This window comes from Theropithecus gelada, chromosome 4, assembly GCF_003255815.1.
Source record: "Theropithecus gelada isolate Dixy chromosome 4, Tgel_1.0, whole genome shotgun sequence".
Taxonomy (NCBI): domain Eukaryota; kingdom Metazoa; phylum Chordata; class Mammalia; order Primates; family Cercopithecidae; genus Theropithecus; species Theropithecus gelada.
The window spans coordinates 28811004-28835703 of NC_037671.1; the positions used below are offsets into that span (position 1 = coordinate 28811004).

Sequence of the window (24700 nt, forward strand, 5' to 3'; positions counted from 1 at the left end):
CTCCTGAGGAAGAGCTTTAATTTCACTAGGGATTCACCCTTACGACACAAGCACCTCCTGCAAGTGGACCCAACATTGGGATCAAATTTCAATATTAGATTTGGAGGGAACAGACATCTAAACCATAGCAGAAGGAAAGAGGCAAGAAAGTAGCTGCAAAAGCATATGGGCTCAAATAAGGAGTTAAAAATAAACATGTTTAAGATTGTGAGAAGCTGCTAGCTGACAGAAAAGTTGCATATGCAAAAAACACAACAGACTACTGGAAAGTTCCTGAGAAGGTTGTGACAAGGGAGGAATTTTGTGACCTGAAGCCCAGTTAGGAGAATGATGATAAATGGTGTGAGGACAGCTCCTGCCTTTTCACCCGATGGCCCAAGATGGTGTCTTTATCTGCTAGTGCAAGATCCAGGGAGGGTCTTATTTTTATATCTTTCTTCTTAGTTGGAAGAGAGGCAGTAAGTGGAGAAAGAAAAATGTCTGAAGTGCTCTTGTCAGACCAGAGGAGAGAGGCCCTGCAGATTTCCTGGCAGGGCTGTAGCCACGCTGTTCCTCAGCTGTTTCATTTATGACAGTTTCTTCTACATAGTCTGAATACAAACTCCTAAAGTTCAGGAACCATGACATTCATTATTTTGTAACATCGTTAACACAAAGAACAACAGTATCATATACAGTAAGTGCCAGTAAATGCTATTGAATCACAGTATGAATCAACGAATGAACAGTTCTAGAGTGGTGGGAGAACAGTTAGGGGAGAAATGGATAGGAAGAAAAAGGACCAGATTTTTCTTTAATTCTATTTGTTTTCTGAGCATCGAGTCATCTAAACCTATGGATTATCTTTCTTCATTTGGAATTAAGATGTCAGAGTCTGGGTCTGCTCCATATCATTTCTCCAGCAGTCACCAAGCCAACCCCAGGCTCTCATCAGTGACAATTAAAATGCTGCCCACCAGGGCACAACAAGATCACTTGCTTGTTTCTGAGCCACCCAATGTCTGCATTTATTCATCTCTTTTCCTTCCCCGGATCCTATTCTTTCTTTCTTATCTGTCACTTTCAGTTATTTCTGAAAATGAGTTACATTTCTCCCTGGGCCCACCAACGAGGGAGGTGACTTGTGCTGTTTCCTCTAAAATGGGCCATCCTTAAATTATGGAAATCTCCTAAAATTTTGCACTAGCTCACACATCTACAATGAGAAAGAATAAAAGTTGAAAACTGTGGAAAAGTCTTTCATGAAGCCTTAGAATAAAATTTTATCTTGTGTGTGTTTATTGGTTTAACAATCATTTATAAAGCAACTGATGCAGAGAGGAAGACTGAGATAAATCACCACCCCCATTTAAAATTCAGATATATTACATGTTACAAACAATACATGTTAAAAAACGATGCACACAGGGTATGTGGGAGGGTAAAACCAGCCCCTAGGACTCTTCCTACCACCTTCTTCCTGGTGCTAGTGACTGCCCCTCAGCCTTAGCCTTGTGTGCTGGTCCTTCTTCCCTTCAATAAGGAAGTTGTCCCAGGCTCTGCAAGTGCTCTATTTCACACTAAGTTTTGTAAACAAAGAAAAAAATAGTGCACACAAATATCATTGGTGAGTCCTTGTACCCAGAGGACATAAGAAAGCTTTTAAACATTTCAAAAAGATGGTCTCGTGTATTATATTTTTCTCAAGTTGTCTTCCTTGCCTCAGTGATAGGTTATCCTAAGCATTTTTTCACACTTCTCTCCTCTGGACATAAAAATAAATATGGCTGTCTGTGCAAGTTTATCATCCTTCCTCTTCCCTATTCTCAAAAATCTTTATGTAAAAGATCCAAACAACTCCAAAATTTTGCTAGGTCCAGGCACACAGTATGAAACCATCCATCAGTCGTTCTGTATCTATGTTGTATCCTGAAAACAAAACAAATCCAAACGAAGCAAAAAAACACAGGGCATACCAGTGGGGTTTGACACTCAAGTAGTTTGATACTGCCTCTCTCCCTAATAAGAATGTATTTTATCCACAGCAATAATAAGGCATACCTTTTGTACTGTTACCAAATTCTCATTCTTTGTAAACCAACTCGTTATTAAGAAAATGAAAATAAAGCCCCCCTTTGTGGTCCTGCACCCACCACATACTCTTTTTTTATGAACCCTACCCAAAAGTGTCACTAGTCCTTTCAAAGAACAATTGCTGTCTTCTGTGTTAACTGGGATAGTGACCTCTGGCAAGTTGGGCTGAAACTGGGCTTTACCTGGTTAGTAGGTGTCCAGATTAACTCCTCCGAAGTCATATTCTCCAAAACCTGAAAAGAGGGAGTGGCCAAGGTTCTAAACTGAGGTGTCAATCCAGGGGCCTATCTGGAGTAACAGTGAGAAAGGCACACACGATCTTTCCTTTGTATTGAAAATTTTTTCCTCCATTTTGTATTTGAAGTTTTATTAGTTATTAAAACATGGCATCCATACAAATAGACATTTTCTGGGTTTTCCAGTGGAAACAGCTGCTTACATTGCCTAATAACTGTCTAAACATGCTGCAGATGTTTCCACATGTTAGCTGAATATATGTATTCCCTTCACATAGGCAATCACAATGCATCTTATCCTAGGGAGACAATATGTGTTGCTATAAAGGAATACTTGAGTCAGGGTAATTTATAAAGAAAAGAGGTTTATTTTGGCTCATGGTTCTGCAGTCTGTACAAGAAGCATGATGCCAGCGTCTGCTTCTGGTGAGGGCTTCAGGAATCTTCCAATCATGGCAGAAGGTGAAAGGGGAGTCAGTGCATCACATGGTGAGAGCTGGGGCAATAGAGAGAGAGATGGGAGGTACCACACACTGTTATACAACCATATTCTCTCCTGAACTCGGAGTGAGAACTCACTCATTATCCAAAGGACAGCACCAAGCTATCATGAGGGATCTGCACCCATGACCTGAACACCTCATACTATGCCCCACTTTCAAAATTAGGAATTACATTTCAACATGAGATTTGGAGAAGACAAACATCCAAACCATACCTTACAGATATTGTTCAGGATGTCATAAAAAACCAGTCATATGGCTCTAAAACAGTTCAGGTTACATAAAAGTTAAAGTCTCAAGAGAGTGTAGATGAAGAAAGGCTTTGTAAGAATTTTAAGATGCGTGTTTTCTCTCTAAGATCAGGAACAAGACAAAGATGTCTACTCTAGCCACTTCTCAACATTATGCTAGAGGTTCTATACAGGGCAATTAGGCAAGAGAAAGAAATAAAAGGAATCTAGATTGGAAAAACAGAAGTAAAACTATGTTTCACAAATGATATAATCTTGCTTAAGAAATCCTAAGAAATCTACTAAACATATTAGAACTAATGAGTTTAGCAAAGCTGCAGGACACAAGATCAATATACAAAAGTCAATTATATTTCTATACACTTGCAATGAGCCATTCAAAAATGAAACTAAGACAACAATTCCATTTCAAGTAGCATAAAAAATAATAAAATACTTATAAATAAGTTTAACAAAAAAAGTACAAAACTTATATTTGAAAACTTCAAAATATTGTAGGAAGAAATTAAAGAAGAATGAAAAAACCATCTCAAAATGAATCAAAGACCTAAATGTAAGAGCTAAAACAATACAACCCTTGGAAGAAAATTTAGGGAACATCTTCATGACCTTTGAGTTGGCATTGATTACTTCTATATGACGACAAAGCCACAAGCAATAAAAGAAAAAATAAATAAATTAGACTTCATAAAAATTAAAAACTTTGCTTCAAACTTTGCATCAAAGCACATTAACAAGAAAGTAAAAAGACAACCTATAAAATGGGGGAAACAATTTGCAAATCACAATCTGATAAGGGTCTAGTATTTAGAATATCCAATACACTCTTATAACCCAACATCAAAAGACAAATAATTAAAATGTGGGCAAATACACTGAATATATATATTTCTGTAAAAAAATAGAAGAATGGCCAATAAGCACATGAAAAGATGTTCAACATAATTACTTATTAGAGAAAAGCAAATCAAAACCATAATGAGATATCACTTCACATTCACTGAGATGGCTACTGAAAAAAAAAGAAATACGTGTTGATGAGGATGTGGAGAATTGGAATTCTTCTACATTGCTGGTGAGAATGTAAAATAGTCTGATGCTGTGGAGAAGAGTTTGGCAGTCCCTCAAAACGTTAAACATAGAATTGCCATATGACCAGCAACTCCACTTCTTGGTATATACCCCACAAAATCGAAACATACCTTCACATAATAACTTGTACACACAAAAGCACATAGTAGTCTATTCACAACAGCCAAAAGGTGTAAACAGCTCAAATGCTCCTCAGTGGATTAGTGTATAAACAAAATGTAGCATAGCCATACAGTCGAATACTACTGGGCCACAAAAAAGAATGAAGTATTGCTACATGCTATGACGTGAGTGAACTTTGAAAACATGTCAAGTGAAACAGGCCAGTCACAGACATATTACATAATTTCATTTATATGGAAAGTACAGAATTAGGTAAATCAATATAGACAAATTGTATCAATGGTTGCTTAGAGCCTAGTCCGTGTTCGGGTGGGCCCATGGGTCAGCTGTTGGCTTTCCTGAGGAATCTGGGCGTGAGGGGCTCTGACTTTCCACTGGAGGAACAGGGCAGAAAGACAGTGACCACTGCATTTGGAGTGGACGGGACCTCGCCATTTTGTTGGACCAGAGGCTACATGCGTTCCTGTGGATTTAGAACGCATTTCCTGTGGATTAGATGCAGGTCACAGAGGAGTGATAGCCAGCCCCCAGGGACCACCTAGAAGGGAGAAGTGATATCCACAAAGGGAGATTTGTGTGGAGTGGATCTGGGACGCCAAGGGAGATGGGCAGCTGGAAAAACCAAGTGCATTTCCTGCCTTGTCAGCCTCTTATGCATGAAGAAAAGGGTCTGCTTTCAACACCTACCAGCCCAGGGAGCATGAGGGCAACTGACAATGGGGCCAAACAAACCAGAAATTTCCATGCCTGCTTCCCCTCCTTTCTCTCCTGGTTACACCTCAGGAGGGGTCAGAGGTGGAGTCAGCATCTTAGCGGATGAGGAGAAAAGCCAGACGAAAGAAATTGCTCACACCCCTCTCCCTGAAGGAAAAGGTCTGCCTGCAGCTTTGTCCCAGCTGGAGACACAGGGAAGGAGTCTCGTATGTGTATGACAATTGACTAGCTAAATTCTATATTGAAATAAGTATTTTCAGTTATCTAACTGGGAATGTGTGCTTGCTATTTAAAGTGACCACAGTACTTTTTATTACCTAAGAGGGCTTAACAAGGAAATAAATAAATAAATAAGAGTGTGGGGTATAGTGGGGGTGGGATAACCTAGAGTTTTAAAATTCTTTCTTCACTGAGCAGGTTTAAAGGGAAAAGGTAAACCCTTTGCATCCTCACTTAATTTTCTGAATTTGTTTAAAAGTTATTGGAGGCCAGGTGCAGTGGCTCACACCTGAAATTCCAGCACTTTAGGAGGCCAAGGTGGATGCATTGCTTGAGCCCAGGAGTTCAAGACCAGCCTGGGAAACATAGCAAAACCCCGTCTCTGCTTTAAAAAACAAAAACAGTTATTGGGATAGGGTAGGGAAACAATAAGCAAGGTAGGCTGCCTCGCTGCAGGGTCAGATTAAGAACAATGATGCCCTAAATACAGACAAACCATGTTGCCCCCCTCGAAACCATCCCTATGAACTTTACAAAATTAATCAGAGAAGAAGGAGGGGGAGAAATGAAAATAACCAAGCTTGCAGCACATCCAGCATTAATCACGAGGTCAGCTTATTCTCTCATGCTTTCTCATAGTTGTTTGTTGCCTACTGCCTCAAAACCACGTAGACCTTGTCAAAAGATTATAGTTTCGGCCGGGCGCGGTGGCTCAAGCCTGTAATCCCAGCACTTTGGGAGGCCGAGACGGGCGGATCACGAGGTCAGGAGATCGAGACCATCCTGGCTAACACGGTGAAACCCCGTCTCTATTAAGAAATACAAAAAACTAGCCGGGCGAGGTGGCGGGCGCCTGTAGTTCCAGCTACTCGGGAGGCTGAGGCCGGAGAATGGCGTAAACCCGGGAGGCGGAGCTTGCAGTGAGCTGAGATCCGGCCACTGCACTCCAGCCTGGGTGACAGAGCGAGACTCCGTCTCAAAAAAAAAAAAAAAAAAAAAAAAAAGATTATAGTTTCCCTTAACTGCTCTGGAGATAACAACTTAAGCATTGTGAAACGTTAAGTTTTCTATCTGAGTTATTCTTTCAGGTCCTGCCTATCAGTGAAACTACTGTGTCAGCTGGTCTACAGGACCCCACAGGGTGCTGGCTCACCAAAGAATACATCCTGATGACTTCATCCACCTTACCCTGACCACTCAGTAACCTCAGTTTTCTAGCCCTTGCCCTCCAAGACTCCCTTAAAAATCCCAGCACAAGATTCCTTGGGGGAAAAGGAGTTTCCTCTGGAAATGGAGATCCCTCTGAGGATTTTCCCAATCTCCTTGCTTGGTCACTCTGTATTCATTAAATTCTTTCTCTACTGCAAAACCTACCTGCTGAGTGCATTAGTTTGTTACTGAGTAGTGGAAATATGAATCTGGTGGTTCTGTAACACCCTTGGCCCTTCCATTTCTTAAAATAAAGAGCTTAAGTGTTCCTTAAACAAATCAGCTGATGAGTTAAATGCTAGCCAGACCCAGTCAGCTTTCAGGAAGGCAAAACCCTCAGAGCATGAGACAGAAACAAATGCTATATCTGATACCACCTTCAAATCAAACTTTTAAACTTTAGTCACTCACCATGCCAAAGAGCACATTTGAAAAAATTTTAGATTAAATCTAAACGGCAAATAAAGACAATTTAAACCATGTTACTAACATCATATGACCAGTGAAAGACTTAAGGGCATGACAGCTGGGGGAAAGTTCTGTGGTGCCCTCTTCTCTTGGTGCCCTAAACACAAGCTTATTTTGCTTAATGGCTAGCCTGGGGATACTCCAGCAGGACACAGTGTGGGGAGCCACAGTGGCCCAGTGAGAGGTGTCAGAGCCTGTGCAGGGTGAGGATTGTGTTGATGCAGGAGGACAGCCTGGCATAGAATGCTGAAGCCTGACCAAGTGCAGAGGGTGTCTGAGCTGGGTGACAGCCTGGCCCACTGAAGTGGGTTGAGGAAAGCTTCTAAGCAAAGTTGTGCAACTCAGCAAAGATGTCAGTGTCCAACAGAGATGAGGAAGGTTGCCTTGGTCCGGGAGGTGTGGCCTGTGGCAGGGAATCAGAGCACGGGCAGGAAAGGAGGGCATCCACAAGGGGGCATCAGAGTGAGAGGTGTAGGCCTGGGAAAGGAATGAGAAGGATGTCTGGAAATGGGATGATGGTGGCATACCAGAGGATTGACAGAGTAAATACAAACATTAAGACTAATAGGAGCTCACTGCTGGAAAAGAAAGTTAAAAATATGTAAAAGTAGAAAACTCGAAGAAACTCTGTGTTGGATTGGAATGGAAGTACTGGTGTAAATTCATAGGTATCCATAGAAAGATAAGTAAGTAGGTAGGTAGGTAGGTAGATATGTATGTATACACATATAGTCCCTAACTGTCTACCTAGCGGACCTGAGAGCAGAGGCCCCAGAAGCCATGAACACATCTACCACTGAGATCTTGGTTTCTAAATACGATTCTCAAACATTAAGAGGAACTAGAGCTTCTTAGAGTGAGGGCTGATTTCAGGGCGTGGTCAGGGAAAAACTCAAGATGACTCTGGAATATTGTTTCATGCCACAAAGTAAGAAAGTGCTCAAAGAATGATGAAGAACCTCCAACTGGCCAAAATTGAGATAAATTGAGCATCAAAGTAAACAAAAATAGTAATATATTATACATCATTAAATAAAGCAGATAATTATGAGCTTTACTAAAATAAATGTGAATAAATTGAAAGTCTGATGTAGGATGAAATATTTACGTAGTTCCAGAGTATGTAAATATTTACATATTTCCAAATTAACAAACTATTTGTTAATTTCAATGTGAGAAGGAGTAACTTTGCAGAGGCAAAACCTGATAGGCCCCACCTTAATTAAATGAAGAGCCAGAAATGGTACATATCAGCATCATATGACTTCTGGTATAATGACCTGAGAAGGACACAGGTACATCTTTGTGGTATCCCTAACCTGAATTTAATCATGTGAAAACATCAAAGAAACCTACACTGAGGAACTTCTACAAGATAGCCTGTACTCTTCAATCATGTCATCAAAGTCAACGAAAGACTAAGAACAATTCTAGAGTTAAAGAAACTAAAGAGACATGGCAACTAAATGCAACATGAGATTCTGAAGTGAATCTTTTGGCCAAAAAGAATATCACTGATACAACTGATGAAATGTGAATGAGGTCTCAGAATTACATGGTAGAAATGTATCAGCATTAGTTACATGATGTTAACGGTTGTTTTGTGAAGTAGAAAAATGTCCTTGTTTGTAGGATACCCTAAACTGTGTGAGTGGTGTGGAGATGATGGTAAGGGCATCATGCTAGCAACTTACCCTCAAATGGTTAAGGAAAAAAAGCTCTTTGTGCTACTCTTAAAAACTTTACTGTACCTTGAGATTTTTTCAAGTTAAACAAATAGTGAAGGTAGGAGATAGAAAATAGAATTGCATTTTGATCACATCCCTTAAGTCATCTTTGTTCAACTCAATGGTTATAATGTTAACAATACTTCATCAGGGTATTTGGTAAACATCTGATTTAATACCCCAATAGATTAATAAAGCCCAGATCCATGGGTCTGGAAGATGGTGGAGAAGCTCTTACTCCTATTTATGTTCCGTCCACAACATTATTCACTCAAAGAATTCAGTCCAAGGAAAGCTTTGCTTCCCTCAAAGCAATGTTGTTGATATATTTTTATTAGACAAAGAACTTGTATTTTATTTTTTAATTGCATTTTCCATTTTATTTTTGATACTAAGAAGTTCAGAACTAAATATAATGCTCCATTGCCCCATCAAACTAATCCCAAGTTCCTTGTAATACTAACTTTCTTTGATCTAAAAAGTTTTAATATCAGGAATGGAAGTCTGGTTTTAATATTAAAAGTATATTTTACTAATAAATCACAACAAAGAAAAATATGCAATCATCTGAATAGAAGTTACAAACACATTTAACAAAACTCAATTTCTATTCTTGGTTTTTGATTTTCAATCTAAAAAAGAACAAAAAGACAATTCATTAACATAATTAAATGCCTATTTTAAATTGGCAGCCAATTTATTATTTAAGAATATGCCTAGAGGCTGTGCAATTAAAGCCATAAAGAATAAAGGAATCCCAATATCAGCCCATTATTATTATTATTTGCAGATGAAGAGGATCATCTACTCCAAAACACAAGAATCTATTATTCAAAACTATAGTAACAAGATAGCTTAGCAATAGTTTTTTCAGTTAAAAAATTAAATATATTCAAATGATATCTTTCCAATATTCCTGAAAATACATCAGAAAATATAAGAAAACAACTTTAAGTTTTGTAAGAAATGCATAGGGAATGCAGGAAGCAAACTAATACTCGACTAAGGAAAACCTTAAGCCAAGTTCAGCAGTGGTAGTCTTATTATACTCATATCAATATTATTGAGTACTATTGATATTGAATATTGATATTGAGTACTATTATAACTACCAACTTCTCCCCAGTTAATTTATTGCAATTCAGTGCAACTCTGAAAACACTGCTATAGGTATTTTTAAATATGGTCCACTGATTATAAACTTTTCTGGAAGAATAAACAGCTGATACTAGAAAGTAATACTTTCAAAAGTGAAAATGATGTGTTTTTTGACCTGCCTGATATTTACATATATTAAAATTTAGACCACTGAATATATTGTATAATAGGTCTAGTAACAGATATTAAACTAAATATTAAGCCCAGAAATAGACATAAATATAGAGAGATTTCTTTTACTAAAAGTTGATATTTTAAGTCAGAGAGGAAAATGCAAATTATTTTTTAAAAAACAACGTTGGTAAAATTCAAACACTTGAAAAACAAACCCAAATCTTCACTTAAGCCATGCAATAAAAGTCTACAAATGAACTAAAGACTATGAATTGTCTAGAAGGAAACATTCACTCTTCTTTCTCTCCTTTTTGGCTCTGTGTGAGCTCACACCTTCTGGATGACTCCAAAGCCACTGAATACTTTAAAGAAAAAGCGAACCTCTCAGAGACAATGGGAAGCCTTTATCAATTGGCACTTTAAAATGTAAAACACAGAAAATTTTAAAGGCCTGCAGGAAGTTAAAATACTATCACAGTCCTGAAATTCTTTCCTGCCCATTGCCCATGTGGCTGTGATGATGTCTGAAGGAGAAATAGGCCTGTGAAGTGACTGAGTCCACTTGCAGGTGCAAAGGTGGAGGGAACACTTCCTGCTACTCACATGGCTTCATTCTCTGTCTCTGCCTTCAAGGAATAGAACTGTACAGTCCATTTCTCTTTACAGACCAAACACATTCACCTAAATCTACTGTTAAAAATCTATTTACATAGTGAACAATTGTGAATCCTTCAAGCCAATTCTTCAAGATGGATCCCAGATGGCTAACTGGGTCTAAGTTTAAAATACAGCCAAGAAGCGATTTTCTGACCAGGTAGGAGTCACACAAATACTCTCAGTTCCCTGAAAACCTGCATCTTTTTATATTTGGGACTTCCAGCATTCACCTGAACCAACCAATCAGAGCTCAGCAGCCTCAGTCAATTAGTCAGGGTTCATCTGTATTGACCAACCAGAACTCACTTTTGTCAACCAATCAGAAACCATCTACACTCACCAATCACAACTAAACGTGTTTCAATCTTTTGTATACAGAAATGAACCTGATTAAAAACCTAGGTGGGGCCTGACACGATGACTCACGCCTGTAATCCCAGCACTTTGGTAGGCCAAGGCAGGTGAATCACTTGAGGTGAGGAGTTCGAGACCAGTCTGGCCAACATGGTGAAATCCCCGTCTCTACTAAAAATACAAAAACTAGCCAGGCGTGGTGGCAGGCACCTGTAATGCCAGCTACTCGCGAAACAGGTGAAGGTTGCAGTGAGCTGAGATCCTGCCACTGCACTCCAGCTTGAGCAACAGATCAAGACTCTGTCTCCAAAAAAACAAAACCTGGGCAGGAGGGAATCTTTGCTATAAAAACAGACTGGCTTGGCGTGGTAGCTCAGTCTTAAATCTCAAAACTTTGAGAGACCAAGATAGGGGACTGCTTGAGGCTGAAAGTTTGTGACCAGCCTGGGAAACATACAAGATCCCATTTCTATCTAAATAATATTTAAAAAAAAAAAAAATAGCAGGGCGTGATGGCATTTGCCTATAGTCCCAACTACTCAGGAGGTTGAGGTGGGAGGATCACTTGAGCCCGGAAATTAAAGGCTGCAATGAACTGTGATGGTATCACTGCACTCCAGCCTGGGTAACAGAGCAAGATTGTCTCAAAAACAAAACAAAACAGAAAACTGAGCCTTCCCTTTGTTCTCTGGAATCTGCCTTCATTTTGTACCCTGGCTTTCCTCTCCTCAGTTTGCAAACTGTTCACCAGAATAAAGTCTCTTTCCTCCAAATTCCTATTCAGAAAACTTTTGTTCACATTCTTGGCATCAAAAGTGAGATTTCAAGTCCTGTCCTGAACCAAACCATCGGTGGTATGTGCCTGCAAGAGCCCCTTGAACTCAGTTGTCTTCTCAGTGTTGCCAGAGGGGAGAGAAGGGTTGGGTAAGTCCTCTCAAATTCAGACCTCCCACGCTTTGGTTGAAGTCTTGGAGACTGTTCTTTCCCTGTAGGCCCCTCCATCTGGACTCCAGAGAGGACTTATTACCTGTGGCCCCAGTTCGGAGGAGGGGGACAGTTTCCTAGCCTTAGTAATTCCCTCCATCCAGACCCCAGAGGGGACATTCCCTTTGGCCCCAGGTTTAGTGGGGGATCTTTCCAATTTCAACCAGTTTCTTCCATCCAGACCCCTAACAGGACATTCCCTGTTGGCTCCAGGTTTGCTGGGGGCTTTTCAAGTTGCCTGGCTCTGACCATCCAACTCTAGAGGAGACTTTCCCAACTGGCCCTGGGTTTTGTTAGGATTTGGCCTGTCTGTAAGGTTTTGTGGGGATGCTGGCACTATGGGTACTGGAAGGGATGACTTCATCACGTCGGTGCAATGGGTAGCCCGTGTTGTAAGTTTTTCCCGGCTGATCAGCCACTTCTTGGGACTCCAGCTGGTTTTATAAGCAAAAATTATGGTACAATGAGTTGTAATTGGCTAGGTCTCTGAACAAAAATTACCCACGATAAGCTCTAATTTTGTTGGCCAAAATAGGACTCTTTTGAAATTCTGAAACGTGCCTATCTGTGCACACAAAGAAAAAGCGAACCTCTCAGAGAGAATGGGAAGCCTTTATCAATTGGCACTTTAAAAGTTGTAAACAGAATCAAGAGGCTACCATTGCCTTTCTTACAGAAAATAATTTCAAATTGAGTGAGTGCCTTAATTAAATGTAAAGTGAGATTAGCACTTCCGAGACTGAAACTAAAGCTGCAAAAAATCCTCTGGAAAAACTTTATTCCACTGGGCCCCCTTTCCTGTTGGTCTGCCTGTCTTCTGCACCTTTTCTTTTTTTTTTTTTAAACACCTCTGCTTTATCTTTCATTCCTTCCTTCCTCTTTTACTTGTTCACCTGGTTATTTGGAAAAGTTTCTAAATTTTCTCTTGGACTCATTACGTGTTTTCATTGCATGTTTTCTTGTCAAATCTTGTCATGTGTTCCTGTGATTTTGTGTTGCTTAAGCATTCATTTTTTGTATGCCTGTAACACAACCAGACAACTTCTTGGAGAAGCTTGAGTTTTCTCTTTGCTTGAGATGTACATTTCCTACCCTATTTTCTCTAAATTTTGATAAGGGCTTCAGCTATGTGGAACAGATAAATTTCAACCTGTTCCACTTACAGAGATGCAATTTGAATCCAACTGTCCGTTTAAACTAATGAGTTTTACCTCATTCATGGCTAGAGTTTTAAAATTAAAGCTATACAGTCTTTGTGTTTGCCTGTATTTTTGTGCATATGTTTGTATGTGTCTGTTTGTATGTTGTCTACAGTACCAAATTGCCTTATAACTAAATGAGTACTCATAAATTAAGCAAATAAGGCCAAATATTTTCCAAGTTCATGTGACTTAGTAATCTTCTGATGAATGGGGCTAATCTAAAATGGTTGGTTTGATGGACATGGCTGTGTTTTCTGAGTTATCAACAAAATAGGCATGTATTTAACTTTGAGATTCTTACTTTTATGACACTTGGATGGCAGGCAGTAATGTAAAATTGGTTGATAGAAAATTTAGCTTGAGATGATGGCTAGATTTGTCTGATATCTCGTGATATTTTCCAGGCATAATTATTAAGAATGAATGGTTAGGGTAGATGTGCATCGGATAAAAGTTTGTAAATGAACTTTTGATAATGGTTATGTTTTATAATATGTTTCCTTGGGAAGGTTTCTCAAATCTGTTTGGTAACTATACCCTTAGAGTTTTGCTAAGCCAAATTAAATGACGGATGTTCATTGAATGTCTGGATCATTTCCAGATAAAATACCATGCTGAGACTCTGGCTGCTGAATCTGAGTTGAGGCTCAGATGCTTTTGGCTTCTTATTTCAGAGGAATAAAATTATTTGGTTTAAAGAGTTGCTCTGTTAGAAAACCCATGATCTGGACATGGTAAAATGTGTATTCATGGATTACTGGTATGTGATTGATAGTTAAAAGTTGCTTACTTCCTAGGTTTTCACTGAAATTAGAGTTGCTAAGAGTTAACATTGTAATTAATGTGTGTGATTAAACTACTAATGATGAGAAAGACAATTCTGTCTCCAATTGTATGAGGAGAATACAATGTATTTTTGGTGAGGAAGTTTAAAGGAAAAAAATAACTTTATATAGGAAAGAATTTTGTTTGGTAAATTTTTGTCTTAGAGTAAAATGAGTAGTTATTTAAGAAAGAAGAAGTATAGAACAAAGCAGAAATTTCAAGCATTTCATAAATAGTCTAAGTAAGTCTTAAGGTTTAGGAAAACACAGTTTATAAAAGGAATTTTCTCTGTGATCAGATTGCCTATGATTGGAAGCAAATCTTTTATGGGTTTTTCTAGGGATTGAACTTTGATGTTAAAAACACACTGACACAGAACTTAAAAACTTGGTCCCCTGTGTTAGAACAAGGCTTTCTGAAAATATTAATTTGCTCTCAGTAAAATTGCAAGAAGGTTTGATTTTAATTATGAAATCTGTTTAACAGCCATCCTCTAAACTACAAATAGTTTCTATTCCTGTCACATTTCTTCCTGATAACTGTCTAGTTTCTCTAATTTCAGGTTCTTCCTTCTTTTGACCCTGAAAAATGTATATCTCTTTGTTTGGCTGTTGTCATGACTCTCCAACCTTTTCATCAGTTCCTGTAACTTCTTCTGGTTCCAATCCTGCTGTTATGGACTGATGCTAAAGAGTTTATTTTGAAGGTCTAGAATAGCAGTGTTTTACCCTTGTACAACTTATTTTGGCTTGGCTTTTCTTGATATGCCTGAATTATTTCATGTAACCGGGATATCCCATGCTGTTTCTAAGAGCAACGCATTCCTCTGCTCAAAGTACTAGTTTTCTTGTTTACATTCCTCTATAATATAGTATACTCTCATAGTCCTGGAAACATTCTTCTTGTGCCCGATTAAATTTAAGTGACCTTTTTTAAAGTCAGGTTTAACACCCAAGTTATCTAAATAGGTTTTCTGTAAGGAGAAGCAATCATGTTACAGCAGGTTTTTTTCTTTGCCTTTTAGGTAACTGACCAAGGAAACAAAAATTGTGGGTTTTACCGAAATAAGTTCCAATGCTTCATGTTGTCCTTACTAGATTTTTGATTACTTAGGAAAATTGAGCTTTAAAATGATTAAGGTTTTTACATCCATGGAACTTTCTCTGTTGCTTTTGAAGTCTATTGATTATCACTCCAGTTAGATGAATAAATATTATCTCATCATGACCTATGATTCTGTTTCATCAAGTACCTTGAAACTTTTGATATCTTTGGTGGGTTTCCTCAGCATCAAAATCCTAAATTAAGTCTTTTTGATCTTGTAGACATAGTAAATGATTAGGCTTGTAAATCATAGAGAAACATTGTCAAAAAAAGAAATGTTCAACTTTCTTTAACTTATAGTTGTGTAAATGTGTTATTAAAATATGTTCCAAAACTGTATGAGATTCCTAAAATTCTGGTTTGTCATGGTATGTGTTATCATTCACGATTATGATTATTATGCTAAATGGTAGTATGCCACAGAAATACCCAGATTCCTTTGTCAATTGTAAACTCCCATCAGATCTTTGACCATGGCTGTTTGGGGATTTTGTCATTCACAGTTAATGTTTTAAATTCTTTGGAGCTCGGCACAGTGGCTCACACCTGTAATCCCAACACAAGCTGAGGCTGGAGGATCACTTGAGCCCAGGTGTTTGAGACCAGCCTGGGCAACAAAGTGAGACCCTGTCTCTACAAAAAATACAAAAAATTAACTGGGCACGTTGGTGCAGGCCTGTTGTCCCAGCTACTTGGGAGGTTGGGCTGGGAGGATTGCGTGAGCCCTGGGAGGTCAAAGCTGCAGTGAGCCATGATCTCGCCACTGCACTGCAACCTGGGTAACAGAGGGAGACCCTGTCTCAAAACTAAAAAAAAAAAAAACAAAAACAAATAATAAAAATAAATTATTCTTTGGTAGCATTTTCAGTTGGCTTTAGTTCAGAATTGCTTTTCGTGAAACTGTTAATCAAGATCAAGCAAAACAAATTACCTGAAATTAAATAACTGATAAGGATAATTTTTAATGACTTTTACTTAAAACATTGTTGGTTCTTTACTTATATGTTTTGTTTTTCATATTCAAGGAAATTTTCTTTCATCAGCTATCTATAGTTTTCATTAATTTGGTAAAATATTCTTTTTTGAACAAAAGAGGAAGCATTTGCTTTTACTCTCTACTTGATTCTTTCAAAACTCAGAAACTGTGAGTATTCTGGTTTCATTTACCTGAGTTTAATAAAATTTTCTCCCTCTTTATAAATAGTATACAATTGGAAACATTAGTTTTATTACCAAAGTTTTAACTGAAATGCCATATTTAAGAATGTACATAAATGCTTGGCTTCAAGAGTTACCAGCCTTACAGTGAATGAGTAAATGTTCCTGGCAGGCCCAAGAACTCTAAGATTGTAAGTAAAATCTAAATCCTAGCTTGGTTTGACTTCCTAGCCTCAAGAGGTTCTAAAATCTGAGGTTTTCTGTATGATTAATGTGGAGAGAAAATGTTATGCTTCTAAGTAAAACTAAAGTATACCTGTTATTAGCCCTGTGTATTGTTTTCAAGTTCTTGCTGTCTGCCTGTAGAATACAGTAGATATTTTACCCTAATTTCCTCCAATATTTGGCTAAAACTAAATCCCAATAAAGTCCCCTGGCACTCTTCCTCCAATCAAGGAATGCTCTGGGACATTCAGGGGATTTCTCCTTCTTAAAATTAACTGGCTAGAGGAATTATATATCAGAATTGGGGACAAACTAGTTAGAGCACTGGCCAACACTGGGGCTGCTCCATCTATCCTTAGCCTTGGCATGCTCTCAATGTCCCCTTTCTGTAGTTCTGAACTCATTCAGATGGCTGGGCTGAGCCTATCATGGTCCCTAAATCTTTGCCTATCCCCTTCCAACTAAGACCCTTTACTGGCAGTCATTGTTTTTCAATTGTCCCATTGGCCTCTCTATACCTCCTAGGAAGAGGCTTAGAAACCTACTAGACCCGTATTTCTTTCTCTCAAAGAGAGGAAATAATGTTTGAGCCATCCTCACCAGGAGACTTTGCCACAGAAAAAGCTTTTACTCCAATTACCATCTGTGTAGTTAACCTCACAATGCTATCCATCCTGCTCTCCAGGAGCTGCCTGAGAGTCTTAGGCCACAATCCAATACTGATGTTGGTCACACACATTCAGCACCTCTGATCAAGATTCAGGTAAACCATAATAAGCCCCTCCCCAGTGTTAAGCTATACACCCTGAATCTGAGGCCCAGGCTCGTATATAGACCATAATGGACAACCTTATATGAAAGAAACTTGTCCTTTGCACCAGGCTTTACAATACTCCTATTGTCTCCATCTGTAAACCCAACAGTAGAGGACAGCAATCTTTCCAGTATCTTAGGGCTATAACATAGTCATTCCTCAACACCCAGTAATTCCTGACTAAGCCAATACTTTTCAGCTATTGACCTTTGTAGTGCCTTCTTCAGTATACTGGTACATCCTGATAGCCAGTACCTTTCCCACGGGTTTCCAAGTCTGTCAGTTTGATCATCCACTCTGTTATTACCTAAGACTAGCACTTGGTTTGACCACATTCTCTCCTCTCTCTCGCCTGTAAATGGGTCTTTGAATTTTCATAACCTCTCAGGAAATTGTGTTCCCACAAAGGCTATGTTTTTGCCTCCAGTTACCATAGTCAAGAATTTTCCTATCCCTGTCTCAGGACATGAACAAATGCAGGCATTTGCTTTCTGGATCAAATCATTGCTCCCAACACAATTATTAAAACCCCTAGAAGCATCATTGTTGCATCCCAAGTGTAAAAGAGCTCTATCAGTAATTGATGACTACCCTGATGACAAGCCCTCAGATTAGAAAAATGACAGTGTGGACACTCTCAAGGATGTATTTTACCTGGGAAGGCTAACCCTAATAAAGGAGCTAGATTAGGAAGGTTTTTGGGATCCTGGTTTGGACTAGGTTCTGCTTGGAATGAATATATGAAGAGAAACTTTTCTTGCACTGTTTACAGAATTGCCCACTCCAGTGCCTGAGCAATAAGGGCATAACAGATCCCGAGACTCCCTTGCTCGTGTGGTCCTAGACAATCACATTACTTTAGACTATCTTCTCACTGCACAAGATGGTGTTTGGGCTGTCACTAACACTTTCATCTGTACCTGGGCAAATACTTCCAGTCAGGCTGAATTCGAAACATCCAAGATCCTCAAATCTTTGAAAAGCACATCTTCATAAAGCCTACTGGCTGGAATGACTGGGTGAAATTTCCAATTTCTAGATCTTTCTAGCCAGCTTCCCTCAGGATAGGATCTATTTACTGTGCTCTATTTACAAGTCTTAATGATCTTCCACATATTTGGGGTATACATTTGACTCCCCTTTAAAATTGTTCTAGCCTGTTTTAACAACTGTCTGCAAAAGACCCCCATCAGGATCATGCTGACCCAGCATCCTTCAGTTGCATAAAGGAACTGGATGAGAACCTGAGCATGAACCTTTGCTATAAAACCAGAGCCTTCCTTTTGATCTCTGAAACATTTCAATTTAATGTGGACAAAATCCTACCCCATCCTCCTCGCTGTCAACACTTCCAATCTCAGTAATAAACACTCTTTAGTTGCTAAAGCCAAAAATCTAGGTCCTATCTTTGTTTCTTCTCTTCCTGCATAGTTCACAATCTCCCTGCCTTGTCTGGCCTGCTCTTCCTCCAGAACTCATCTGAATCTGGCTGCTTCTCACCATATCCCCTGCCTACATCATAGTCTGCGTGGCCAACATCTCTCACTTGAACCTCTGAAACAGCCTCTGTCCTGGTCTCCATGCATCTACTCTTGTTTTCCTAAAGTCCTTTCTCTAGAAGGTGGCGAAAATGATCTTTATAAATCATTGATCAGGAAAGTCACTCGTCTCAAAAGTATCCAATGGATTTGATTATAGACAGAACTGGATGCAAACCAAGCTTTTGCCATGACCTGGAAGCACTACATTTACCACTTAACCTCAACCACTTACACAGTTTATCTCTCTTTATTCACAAGATTCCAACCACGCTGCCCTTCGTTCTCCCTCTTAGGAATACTGAGCTCACTCCCATCCCAGATTACTTTTCTTGGTTATTTTTTATGCTTGGAATACTCTTTCCCAGAGTATGTAAATTCACAGACCCTAGATTAAGAATCCCTGCTTTCTGATACTCATTCAGACAGTAAAGAAATACATTTAAGCACTTTTACAGGTGCTGGGATAGAACAGTGAGAGCTGGGTTCAAGTGAGAACAAATTTTGCCCAGTAGATGACATTTGTGTTGAGACTTCAGTGACGTGAAAGAGGCACATTATTGTTCATCCTTGGAATACTCACTGACCTCCAGCAAAAACGGCCCTCCTGAACATGCTCTATCGTGTTACCCTATTTCATGTTCTTTTTAGTATATCAGTGCGTGGAATTATCCTGTTTAAATATAGCTATTTGTTTCCCCCTATCAAAACGTGAAGCTCTTTTAGGCACTGAAGTCCTGACGATGTTGCTCACTGCTCTATCCCAGCACCTACAAAAGTGCTTAAATATGTTTATTTACTGTCTGAATGAATACTAGATAGCAGGGATTCTTAATCTAGGGTCTATGAATTTACATAGAGAAAAATTACATTTTTATTTCCTTAACATTTGACTAAAATTTAACATTTCCTTCCATTATGAATGTAGGCAATACATCACAACAGTGGTCATACTGAGGACTTAAATATCAATAAAAATCACAGGTATTTTCCTATGACAATACAATTGTGAACCGTGAAAGAACAAATCCTTCAAGTTGGATGCTGATTGGCTAAATGGGCTTAAAATCAAAATAGAGCCCAGCAGTCATTTGCTGGCTAGAGGTCACACATGCACTTTGAGTTTTCATAAGACCCACACACCTTCTAAGTTAATAGCTTAGTTCATAGCTGCTTGTTCCTGTTTATATGCCTGAACCAACAAATAGACTGTGGCCTGAGTTGACAAATCAGAATTCAGCAAGTGTCAACCTCTCAGAACCAAGCAAATCTGAATCATGCATGTGCCTAAGTGGACCTGAGTGGGAACCTGGGAGGCAACTTTCTCTATAAACAATAAACTCTCTTTTTGTTCTTTAGACTGCACCTTAAATCTGTCTCTCCCTAGTTCACAAACTGTTCACTGGGATAGCCTCTTTCCTCTAAATTTCTTTTCAGAGAACTTTTATTCAGACAATGATTACTAATATCTCAAAATACTTTGTTTCGTTCAATATTATTTTAAAACTAAAGCACTAATAATAATCATGTTATCATAAACATGCTTTTTAGTATCTTGATAACTATTTCAACATAATTAGTCTCCTTTAGAATCCTCCACATTATATTCTGAGTTGTGGTTTATTACACAAAAGAGATTGAGAAGCCCTGCTGTAAAGGAACTACCACAAGCAAAATGCATGCCCCTTATTCATCTATTGTCCCTGGGATCCACTGAAATAAATTTAAAGAAACAAAAATAGAACATTACAAAACCTAGAGAACTACCTCATACCCAAATCAACAAGGACTATTAGCTATAATAAATTCAGAATACTGAGGGCCAAAATAAAGGGTGACATTGGAAATCAGCTCACAGCTGTCTACTAAACTCACGATCTCGGTACATTCAGAGGGAAGACAGAGGTGGAAACAGCAGTTCCAGGACTGTGAAGCGACTTCCTCCTGGGTAAGGCTGGGTAGGAGGCAGGGCATCTGGGAATCAATGGACCTTTGCAATCCTGGTGCGCCAGGCACATTGGCAATGGCTTCTAGGCTACAGGAGAAACGCAAGGCCATGATTCTGCCTTTTCTTATTTTCTTCCAACCTCTAAAATTACAAGGCAAAGTTGTAAGGTAACCAGCTTTGCAGCAATGTGTCAGTTTGAGAATGACAGGTAAAATACTGCTGATTCCACAAACAAAATGTCTGTGTGCTGCTGAATGACTGACAGCCCTGAGGATACAGGTTGTTGAAGAAACAACCATCAGCACAGCAACACAAACAGCAAGGCCCAGAATACCTCCTGCACTATGGCACTATTCATACTGGTGTTCCCAGAGCCCCTCTGTCATTTAGCCTAATATCTAAAATGAGAATTTAAAACCTCCACTGCCAGCCTGATGGAAAGATGCCAAGGGCAACCAGATAAACAGAAAGGAGAATGGAGGAAATTCTACCCACATCATCTTTGGGGAATTACAGGCTTACGTAGAATTAGCCTGAACCAAAGAAAAATAATTAGAAATATTGAATGTGTTTGATATTTTGGAAGGAGAAAAAAAGCAGAAAAAGAATATAGCATGTAAATGGAAAAAATGAACACATTTTCAAAGAAGAGTTAGAGAGCATAAGCACAATCAAAATTTAGAATATTCTACAAATCTAAATTACTAGAGGCCGGCAAGGAGGCAGGAGGAGGAGAAGGACCAAAAAGATAAGGAGGATTTTTTCAAGGGAATAGAAAATAAGATGCTAGAAAATGAAGTATATTTGTAATGACAATAAATGCAGTTGGACTGAAGTCATCTATACAAAGGAGACGGCTCTCAAAGTGGGTGAAATAATTGAACCCAGCTATATACCTTCTGTAAGAAAAACGTTAAATAAAATGACTCAGGAAGGTGGAATTTAAAGGCAATGCAAAAGTATTCCAGGGAATCTAAAATAAGCACACACCCACACCCACAATTTAAGGTTGTCATATCAATATCAGAAAGTAAATTAAAAGTAAAAATTATGAAATGGGAAGGATTCATAAATTTATAAAGTCAAAACTAAATTTCAAATTAAGATATACTTATCAAAATCTTTTTGAAATTGTAACATCAGAATACAGTAGTCAATAGTAACTGCCAAAGCAGATATAAAAAGAAAAATGGATAGAAATAATAATGGAAAACTTTGGTATAACTTTCAAATTTAATAGGTCAAATATATAAAAAACAAATAAGATTTATGGATTCTGAATAAAGTAAAGTGATTGTTCTCATAGCTGTGCCACACTCTGTGCCTTGGAAATAGAGGATAAACCTTTGCTAATGTCTATGGGATATTTTCTAGTGCTGTTATATGCTTATTTGTAAGGACAATCTCAGATATTTCTACATTAAAATATTCAGATAAGCTTTTGTATTTTTAAATTACTGGTTATATTCCATTCACTTAAACAAAATGTATTAACTAAGGCTGCATTGACAAACATGCTTAATTCCATATCCAGATTTTTGCCATTTCTAAATCAACAATCTTGAGTTATGCTTGCATCTTGGTAAATTTTTGTGAGTACACTATTATGGAAATTTTTAGTACTTGCAATACTGGATCAATTTAATACTGACTAAATTTCATTTTTGAGTGACACTATCAATTTTCCTCCTTTAGCTGGGTGTAGTGTTGCATGCCTATAGTCCCAGCTACCAGGGAGGCTGAGGCACGAGGATTACTTGAACCCATGGGATTGAAGCTACAGTAAATTATGATTGTGCCACTGTACTCCAGCCTGGGCAACACAGTGAGATCCTATTTTTTAAAAAAAAAATTTCTTCAAACATCATTTGGATCATTTCTTCCAATAAATTTGTTAACTGGCTATTTTTGTTTAAGGTGAAAAATTTATTTATTAATATTAATATAATATTTATCAATAAATTTTCCAGGATACTTACTGAATTCATTATTGTTTATATAGTTTTCCAGTCAACCCACTTGGATTTTCTAAGTAGATAACCATATCAGCTGCTCATAATGATAATTTTACCTTCTTTACCAATATGTGTTTTCCTCATTTCCTTGTCTCTCAGCCCCTCTCTCTTAACTGAGAACCTCATTGCTTATTGCACAGATGAGATGCCAACCTACATACTAACTCATCACATACACAACACTGCGTTCTCTCTGCCACTGTGGATAAGCTCTAGGTTTCTGCCCAAGGCCAACCCAAGTTGTGGTGCTTGAATTACATCCTTTCCGGATGAGTCAAGTACTTTTTAATTCTGTCATTGTGCCTTATCTCCTATATTGTGGAACCTCATTACTGAATTATACCATCACCTTATATGCTATTGCATCTATCTTCTCGGAAACAAACAAAAAACAAACAAAACGCTCCTTGGTTCTCCATCCCTCTACAGCTACCACACCTCTTCTCTGATTTCATTTATAGGAATGCCTATCCTGACTGTCTCAGTTTCCTCAGCCCATATTCTCTCTCTCTTGATCTCTCTTTTCATGCTATAAAATAAAACACAGAGACACAGAAAATTGCACAAATATTTGGCTCAATGAATTATTATAGGATAAGTGTTTGTAATCACTAGCCTGGACATGAAAAATAGAATATTGCCAGGATTCCTGAAGTTCTTCAAATGCTCCCTCCCTAAAAGTAACAACTTCTTTGACATTTATAATAATCTATTTGTCTGTAGTTCTTTATAGGCTTATCACTCACATGTATACTTTTAAAGTGTTTCATTTTGCCAATATTTAAATATTTGTTTTGTCATTTAAGTTCTTTCTAATCTAGAGCATCCATTTCTACCCCCATTTTTGTTTTTTTCAGATGGAGTCTTGCTTTGTCGCCTAGGCTAAAGTGCAGTGATCTCAGCTCACTGCAACCTCTGCCTCCCAAGTGCAAGAGATTCTCCTGCCTCAGCCTCCCGAATAGCTGAGATTACAGGTGCCTGCCACTGCACCTGGCTAATTTTTGTATTTTTAGTAGAGACGGGGTTTCACCATCTTGGCCAGGCTGGTCTTGAACTCCTGACCTCATGATCCACCCGCCTCGGCTTCCCTATTTTTCTTTATATGTAATTTATTTATTAAAGAACCTGAGCCTTTTGACCTATAAAATCTCCTACAGTTTAGATTTGCTAATGATACACTCGGATTTTGTCGAACATATTCTCTATTTTCTGTACTTCTTCCAAAATGGTAGCTGTATCCAAGGTTTGATGAGATTCAGCTTGATTTTCTTAGCAAGACATTAGTGGTGGTGTGTTCTTTCATCAGAAGGTGTACAATGTCTTCATGCCTGTCTTTTTGTGATACTAATGATCATTGAAATTCAACACCTGGATCTCTTAATTTATTGAGGGTTGCAAAATAAGGATATTCTACATCTATCAATTCTTATTTATGCATTAGCCAAAATTATTCTACAAAGAGACATTTCTCCTACCATTTATTTACCACTGATAGAGTTGACATAAGCAAAGCACAGTATCATACCTTGAACACACCTTAATGGACTGTTTGTCTCCATCATTCATTTGAAAATCATTTTAGTCAGGGTTACCTTTAAAGTTCCTCTTGCCTAACCCATTTGTAAATTCTTAGACCTTATATAATTTAATGTTTTGATATTATAGCACTTGCCAAAGGTCCTTGCTCCCAATCTTTTTCACTTCGAGTCTCCATTTTACAACTGTTCTTCCTACTTCGTTGAAGGCCCTTCCCAGTCTTTTTTGCAAACTTCTCTTTTTCATCCTCATCTTTTGATGTTAAAGAGTCCCAGCCTCCCAAATTTATATCTCCAGCCTTAGCATCCCACAGAGTCCCACAGCCATTTCCATCAGGATGTCTAATATTCTCAGGCTTAACATGGTCTCCTCTTCTCTAAACCTGCCCCTTATTCCTCCCCATCTGAGGAGTCATCCTTAATTCCTCTCTCTCCTGAATTCCCAGTTTCAAAA

At 38.4% G+C, this 24700-nt stretch overlaps 1 protein-coding gene across 1 annotated transcript in view; it reads right to left on the minus strand.

Annotated features, from left to right (window-relative positions):
- Positions 1-1237: 1237 nt before the first annotated feature.
- SLC17A1 (solute carrier family 17 member 1) overlaps positions 1238-24700 on the minus strand; it is a 54602-nt gene continuing 31139 nt past the window's right edge. Inside the window, exon 13 of the mRNA XM_025383177.1 lies at positions 1238-1559. The gene's annotated coding sequence lies outside the window, so the exon portion shown is untranslated. The remainder of the gene's footprint in view (positions 1560-24700) is intronic.